Below are 8,792 nucleotides of genomic sequence, written 5' to 3' on the forward strand. Positions count from 1 at the left end.
GCCTTTCTGGAGAATGGTACAGAGAAGCAGGACAAAGATGTATGGGTGTTGACTTTTATCAATCACTTTTTCAACATATATAATCTGTTAATGTATTGAATTATGTTGCTATTCAAATAATAAATCAACTTTGAATTCCTAGAACCAATACAACTTTAATGTATATATATATATTTTTTAAATGGCTAGATTCTACTTTCTAATTTTTGTTTAACATTTTTGCATTTCTGTTCATGAAGGAGAATGACCTGTACTCTTTTTTTTTTTTAACAGGTTATTATTCTTGCAAGGTTTTGGCATCAGGGCCCTTCTGTCCTCATAGAATGAGATGGAACTATTTCTATTTTTTTTAATTCTATGAAAAAAAATTTCTATAAGATTAGCTATATTTCTTTCTTAAATGTCTGAAAGAATTTACTAGGGAAGCCATCTGGCTTGGAGTTTTCCACACAAGATAACTGTTATTTCCAGTAATTTTTAAGTAGCTAGAGGACTAAATAGTATTTTATTTCCTGTGTCAGTTTTTATAAGAATGTATTTCTCAAAGAGCCAGGCATGGTGGCATATGGTTGTAATTTCAGTGACTCCAGCAACTGAGGAGGATCACAAATTTGAGGCCAACCTCAGGAATTTATCAAGACCCTGTCTCAAAATAAAAGGACTTAAAATTAATGTCCAATACATGACCAGTGTAACTCTACATCATGTACAATCACAAGGATGGGAAGTTATATTCCATGTATGTATAACATGTCAAAATACATTCTACTGTCATGTATAACTAAAAGAACAAGTAAAAAAATGACAAACAAAATAAGGGACTGGAGATGTGGCTCAGTGATAAAGCCCTCCTGGGTTCAATCCCAATAACCTAAATAAATAAAGTTTTCCAAGAACTTGTCCATTCATCTGAATTTTTAAGTGACAAATTTGGTAATAATATCAACTATCTTAATTTTAGCAAGATCTTCAGTGATATTCTACTTTATGTGCCTTATAATGATAGTTTATATGTGTACACTTTCTCTTTTTCTTTTCTCTTCTATTAATAATATTATTATTAGGGGATCATTAATTCCATTAGATTTTTCAAAAAATCAACATTTAAAATTTGTTGATTTTCTCTGTTATTTTTCATTTTATTATTTTTTTACTCTTTATTATTTCAGTTATTCTACTTTCTTAGTTTAATTTACTGTTCCTTTTCTAATTTTTTGAGATGGAAACTTAATTAATTTAAGACTTTCTTCTCATCCCACACTGGAGATTAAACCTAATGGCCCTTTTCCATTAAACTACATCCCCAGGCCTTAGTGAAACACTAAGTTCTCATTACGTTGCCAAGGCTGGCCTCAAACTTGTAGTCTTCTTGCCTCTGCCTCACAAATCACTGGAGTTATAGAGGTGCACCACTATGCCCGACACTTTTTTAAAAATATATTCATTTAAGAATAAAAATTTTACTCTAAAGCATGACCATAACTTATTTACATATTTTGTTTGATATGTCATATTTTCACATTATCATTCCATTTGTAAGATTTCCAAGTCTCAACTGAGTTTCCTTCTTTGATTCATGGGATATTTGAATACTGTTTTAGTCAGCTTTTTACTGTTGTGACCAAAGAAAAAGAACAATTTTAGAGATGGAAAAGTTTATGTTGGGGCTCATGGCTTCAGAGGTCTCAGTCCATAGATGTCTGACTCCATTGCTTGGAGCCTGAGGTGAGGTAGAACGCCATGGCAGAGAGCGTGACAGAGGACAGCAGCTGAGAACATGGCACCAGGAAGCAAAGGGAGAGAGTTCTCACTGTAGACAAAATATAAACCCCAAAGTCATACCCCCAATAACCCACCTCTTCCATCCGTACCTTACCTGATCACAGTTAATCCCTATCAGAGGATTAATGCACTGATTAATCAGGTTCAGGTCTCATAACCCAATCATTCACCTCTAAATTTTCTTACATTGTCTCACACATGAGCTTTGGGTTTTGAGGGAAATCATAACAAATATGTATTACTTGATTTCTAAATATTTGGAGAATTTCTAATTATTTTGCTATTGATTTGTAGCTTAATATGGAACTCTTTGAAATTTTGTATTCAGAAGTTGTTAGATACATTGTTCTATTATATAAATTAGATCCATTTATTCATTAAGTTTTCCCAATTTTTTGTATCCCTACCAATGTTTATTTCTTCTATATGTTACTGGGGAAAAAATTGTTCAAATCTTCCACTATAACTGTGAGTTTGTTCATTTCCCTTTTCATATTATCAGATTTGGGCTTATATATTCTGAAGCTACATTATTAGGTTCAAGTAAACTTGAATTATTTTATCTTCTTAATGGGTTAACACTTTAAAATGTTCTTCTCATTTCTAGGATCATAGCCTAAAATCTATTTTTTTCTGAGTTTTTATACCCAATTTATCCTTCTCAATAAGAAGGATACACTTGTGGGTGTTTTTCTATTCATTTTTGCTTTTTGATTGGAGTCTTAAGACAGATCACATTGGATGAAATGACTCGTAACTGGGTTTATATCTACCTTGTTGGCATTTGTTTTCCCATTGTCCCTCTTCTGTTTTCCTTTTTCTTTTGTTCTAAATTATTCAAATACTTATCCTATATTTTTTTCTATTACAATTTTTAGTGTGAAGTATCTATATGTGGTTTCCTTTTGATTTATACTACTGGGTTTTAAAATGTTGTCTTGAATCTAGAGTTTGATATCTTTAATTCATTTTGGACAATTTTCATCCTTTATCTCTTGAAATATTGTTTCCAAATCATGCTGTTTCTTTTTCAGGTATTCAAACTACATGTGTGCTTGCCCTTGTCACTTAGTCTTATGCCTTCAATGCTTTTTTGTTTTCCTCTGAATTTTTCATACCATTTTTTTAACCTTTCATACTTCAGCCTGGATATTTCATGTTCGTCCTTTCAAATGACCGATCACTTCTTCAGATGACTCAGACATGTTGTTAAGCCATCCATTCTGTCTTTAATTCCAAGGCATTTGGGGGAGTAGTTAAGAGGGTTATTTTTCCAGTTCTAGAGTGTCTTGGAGTCCTCTTCTCCTTGGAAAACCCCCAAACCCAATTTTTATCTCCCCAACACTGTGAGAAAGCTCTGTTTTGGCAACTTTACCCCTTTGCCATCTCTTTTTGATCAGTGAATGCCTTGATAAGTGATTTGGACTCATTTCTCTGCAGGATTTTGGCCTCTCACATTTGTGCTGCCTCTGCAACCCTAAACTCCATTGTTTGTGGGGGGGGGCGGGGGTGTACCCATCCATGAGAAACTAATGACAGCTCTGCTCAAATTTTCTGCCTCTTAGAAGTCATTTTCTGCTTGGTTCTTTGGGCTCTGGGTCCTTGCTGCTTAAGAATCAAAGAGAAATTCCTTGAAGGGAAAGCATTTTAGACTGCCAAGCTCACCTCAGTGGGTTTCCCTTCTCTCCAGAATTTTTTCCCATCTTGGTTATTTCATACCTCTCTCATATGAAGGAAAAAAAAAAAAAGCCTGCACGTATTTCTGTTTCTGAAATTCAGTTTCTCTAGCCATCCCTCCTATCTCCAAGTGAGAAATTTAATTAGCTAAACACTAGTCCTGACATTACTAGAAGCAGAATCCCAAACTAGTCTTCTACATTTCATTTCACAAATACCTGACACTGTAGGACACTGTAGAGCAAAGGGTCTTGATCTAGAAGACTAGGTACAGTTCAAGAGGCCCATGAAGTCCTGAAACTGTATGAAAAATTATGTGAATGTCTTCAAAAATTTCCATAACCCCAAAGAGTTAAGAACCACTGCTGTTAAATATCCACAAGTACTTAATTTGTATTAAATGTTAATTACCTATATTAAATAACTAATTTATTAAACACTTTATTTTTTATTGGTTCTTCTTGGTTATACATGAAAATAGAATCCATTTGGATAAAATTATATAAGCATGGAAAATTATCAAATTCTAATTAGGACCTAATTTTCTTGTGGGTGGGCATGATGGTGGGATTCACTTAGGTATTTTCATATATGTACATAGGAAAATTATGTTAGATTTATTCTACTGTCTTTCCTATTCCTATCCCCTGCCCCCTTTCCTTTCATTTTCCTTTGTCTAATCTAATGAATTTTTCTTCCCTTCCCCTCCTTTAGGGAAAACATTCAAACTTTGGTTTTGGGGGGATTGGCTTATTTCACACGTAGCATGACAGTCTCCAGATCCATCCATTTACTGAAAACACTTACTTTACCACAATGCTGCCAGGTATTGTCTCAGAAAATACTAGGTTTTAAATACTTTTTAGTTCTAACCCAATAAATATTTTTCCTGTATGGTGTTTTTCCTACCATTAATAATAACATCATTATAATAATAACCATAGACCTCTTTAACATTTTAATGAAGTTTATTTCTATAACCATAGTCTAAATTAAAGAGAAATCTTCCCATGCCATGGCAGTGGGTCTATAGTGCATCATTTAAGGGTTGTTTTCTATCAAATTATTTTTTTCACAGCTTATAATGATATATCTTTTGCATTATTACTATGGATCCACTTCAAACTCATACCTTTTGAATAGGTATCACAGAGTTTTGTTATAGAAAATATATTATGCACAAACCTGTCTTTATCTCCTTCACACTTGGAAATTACTGAAAAGGATTAGGTCTTAGATTGTGAATCCACTGAAAATTAGCAGATTCCTCAAAACAGGATGCTAAAACAAGCTAGGAAAGGTTTCCACAGTTTGTGTCCTGAAAAATGAAACATTCAGAAGAAGACTGAAAGTAAAATATATATATATTGTGCATGTCTTTGCTAGTTCCAAAATGTAATAATGTCTTATAGCCCTTGCCTTGCTCTGACCAGTCTGTCTTCCCAGACCCCTGACCTCAGCTCACGGATCAGGTGAGATCCTGCTTTGGACAAATCTATCCCTTCCTCATCCACCTCCACTTCTTCTGCATAGGATGTCTGCCTACCCTTCCTGCACTCTTGCCCCACCAGACCACCCAACTGGAGCCTCAGTGGACTTTGCCCCTGAACCAAGAATATAAAGGGAGCCAGGAAGCTATGATAGTAGCACTGAGACAGTGCCTAGCACATAGTAGGTACTCAAAGGACATAAGAATGAAAGGATAAATGAATGAAAGAAATGAATGAATATGAGAAGCAGCCAAGGAAAAGGTTAAACTCAGGAGCTGACTATGGGGTCAGTGGCTCCTACTCTCCTCCTTACTCAAAATCTTCTCTCTGCTAAAATCCCTTCAGGCCTCTGTGAGTTCCATTCCTAGGATTTGCTCCCTTACAAATGTCATGGCCTCCTGGATCTGGGGAATTTCAGGATCCTAATTTCTGGAGCTAGCTCTCAATTGGTCCTGGGATCAGTTCTCATGGCTGGCTTTGATTCCATCCAGTGCTTACTCTGGCTTCTTAGCAGCTGTTTCAGATATAGAATTCATTTCTTAAACACAAATTGTTTCCTGGAGTTATGCTTAGTTCTCTAGAGGTTTCACTATGAGGCTTTCCCAACGTAGACCAAAGACAAGCACTCAACCTACACTAGGGAGCTGGAATAATAGAGGCTTAATTAATAATTTTAAAAATAAATCCCTCTGGGTCTACTCAGAGAAAATTATGTGACTGCAACCAGAGAGTAGAATTGAAGATGAATAAGATGTGAAGCTTATTTTCAGGAACTTTATTGCTTTTATACCACATCAGAATTTGTTAGAATTCTTTTGATTGCAAACAACAAATGGAATTTTTTAAATTATATAACTGAATTACAGAAATTATGACCTGATAAAAATCAAACTAGTATTCTATCTTGAACTCTTCTCAGTCTTCTTCTTGGTCTTCTCCAAGTCACCAGGAATCTGACTGTTGGTGGCACCCAGGCTCATATCATCCAGCTTTATCACCAGACATGACCTAAGAGAAAACAGTCCCAGAAAAAGGTACAGACCAATTAATCTTGGCTCAGGCACCCATTCTCAGAAATTAGCTATGACCAATGAGATCGATAGTACAATTGGCTCAGCTTCACCAGATACCCACCTCTGGCTGGTCAACATTGACCAAAGGACTGAGAACTATAAGAACACAGCAGTTCTCATTCAAACTCTATGTTGAGAGTTACTTGCAGTAAACATCCCCTGCTACTCTCATAAGACCCAATTCCTTCCACTGTGGAACACTATATACCAAAGGCACTTCCTAAAAGAACTGTTTATTTCTCAGTGGGCTGTAACATTTTTCAGCTCTGTGTAGATGTCTTTGATGCAGAGGATAGTCTGGATCTTTTCTTTGTGAAAATTCCTCTATCCTCCAAATCTGCTATCTGGATAGAGACCATCTGGTCTAGGATACAACACAGGCAGGTTCAAATCTGTGTTCTGACCTTGGGAATGAAACATAATCAGCTAGTGCAGTTAGCTTTGTGTGCAAAGGTCCACTTTAAGCCCTTAGGGGGTCTATGGACTCTGGTGAAGCCCGTGGATGACAAGAGTCAGAGGATCCAAGCTTTAGACCAACCTTTTGTCTTCCCAGGCCAGATGCTGCTGACCAGGCCATCTACCTTCCTTCCTTCCTTCCTTCCTTCATTCATTCTTCTTTTTTTTAATTTCTTTTTGCCTGCTGGGGATTAAACCTAGGGCCTTACACATGCTAGGCAAGTACTCTACCACTGAGCTACACCCCAGTCCACAAGGTTACTTCTCATGAGACTCAGGTTCAGTACTTACTTTCCTACATCACAGGGCACAGATAAGATAATGGAGACGAGCACATACACTTGAGCTATGAAAAGGCCATGCACACCTAAGGACACTGTTAATACAGGCCTGCCTATAGTCTCCGCCAGAGCTTCTCAGGCTAACCCAGTGGGGTTAGCTTTATACCCAGGAAGCTCCCTTCATTTTTAGGCCTCAAACCCATCTGTTCTGCCTATGGCTGACTAAATCCTTCTGATCCTTGGGATTTGGGGTGGGGATTAGATACCCACCCTTAAGCTTAATCTGAAGTGGGCTAAGCCTAGTCACTGCTGTTCCTGGGGTGTAGGAATTGGTCCTTGGCTAAGAGCAGGCTCCCTGCCATTCCAGGACTTTCCGCTTTAGAATGAGCAGAGAGTAGGAGGATGGGGGAGAAAGGAAATGTCTCCCATCTGTTCAATCTACAGGACAAAGGAAGATCACATTTCTGACAAAAATGTTACCATGGGATAATGACAAGTTTTAACTTTCATCAATAGGAAAAACTCTAGACTGGGAAACAAGGGACCTGTTTGGAAACAAGTTCTCCTGTTGATTTAACCACTAACTAGCTATGTTACTCTTGAGACTACAATTTCACCTTTTCTCATCTACAAGATAGAATGATTGGATCAAGTAGGTTCTCCTTCCAGCTCTACTATTTGATGATCTGGGTGCCTGTGCACAGAAATGAGTGGGGTGATGGAGAAGAGAGATAGAGAAACTCCATCCAGATGTCATTCCTGACCTTCACAATTAATCCTTAGGGGGTAGGGCCCAGATTTTTTTTTCAAAGGATGTGAGTCAAGCATTATCTGCAGACTAAATAAAACATATTTCACAGATATATGTACTATACTATTTTCAAATCTACACAGGGGCTAATTGATTAAATATCAATTCATTTTTTTTAAATCCTCATTATAAGATATTTTCAACCAACAGATGTCAAAACCACAACTATCATCAAGGGGGCATCTTGTTTGGTTGGTCGGTTGGTTGTAATGAGTACTCTTCCAAAGTGGAGAACCACTAAAGAGGAAGAAAATTCATAGTATGAAGATTAGGAGATAAGGTAGGCTGACCTGCAAGAGCCACAGCAAAGGATTTCTTTGTCTTCCAGTCTCTGTGCACTGAGCTGTGTGTGGTGGGGGGGGGGGAGTAGGGGATGGAGAGGGGAGTGAAGAGGGGTGGGGGGAGTGGGGGTGAGGGGAGGCAGGGAGCGACTGACTGTAGGGAGAGGAGGTGGAAGGAGGAGAGTGAGATGGGCATTTATTTACCTGACTCTCCACCTTCAGGGTGGCCTTAGGCTGACCACATTCCTCCAACCTAAGAGACCATTTCTTTTGACGTATGAGATTTTGGGTGGTAACAACCATGCTCTTAACACCTCAGGTACTGCACTAACCCTTGTATTTTTCCTATAAACTGCTTATACCACTGTAAATAATCCCTTAGTCTTTGTCAAATTATCCTTAATTGAATGTGGCATTTTTTTTCCTCCTAGAATCTTGACTGATAGTGTCTGATCCTGTTGGGGGTGGGCAATGTGATGACCTAGCAGGGAAGTTTTATGAAGGAGAAAAAGCTAGGGGAAGAAGGGTGGAGAGTGGGACATGGGGGAAACAGCAGGAGACCCCCCACACACACATAATCATCCTCTTTTCTGAGCTCTCAGGACTCTCTATTTACCTCTGCCAAGCACTTTCATATTCATTGGTATTTATCTATTGACTTTTTGTTTATTTGTTTGTTTGGTACTGGGGATTGAATCCGGGGGTACTTTATCACCAAGCAATATCCCCAGCCCTTTTTATTTTTTATTTTGAGACAGGGTCTCATTAAGTTGCTGAGACTAACCTTGAACCTGTGATCTGCTGCCTCAGCCTCCTGACTCACTGGGATTAAAGGCATGCACCGCTATGCTTGGTTCCCATCTGTTGGCATTGCTATGTCTCCACTACACTCTTGAGTCCCCTAAGGGCAGGAACCACATCCCATTAGTGGTTTTGCAGTC

At 37.9% G+C, this 8,792-nt stretch overlaps 1 long non-coding RNA gene across 1 annotated transcript; it reads right to left on the bottom strand.

The window, feature by feature from the left end:
- Positions 1–5,709: 5,709 nt before the first annotated feature.
- LOC144376905 (uncharacterized) lies at positions 5,710–7,892 on the bottom strand. Its single transcript, XR_013437260.1, has 2 exons — positions 6,770–7,892; positions 5,710–5,957 (listed from the first exon to the last, which is right to left on the bottom strand). It is a non-coding gene; the product is annotated as an uncharacterized LOC144376905 (long non-coding RNA).
- Positions 7,893–8,792: the final 900 nt, after the last annotated feature.

The sequence above is a fragment of the Ictidomys tridecemlineatus genome, chromosome 4 (assembly GCF_052094955.1).
Source record: "Ictidomys tridecemlineatus isolate mIctTri1 chromosome 4, mIctTri1.hap1, whole genome shotgun sequence".
NCBI classification, from domain to species: domain Eukaryota; kingdom Metazoa; phylum Chordata; class Mammalia; order Rodentia; family Sciuridae; genus Ictidomys; species Ictidomys tridecemlineatus.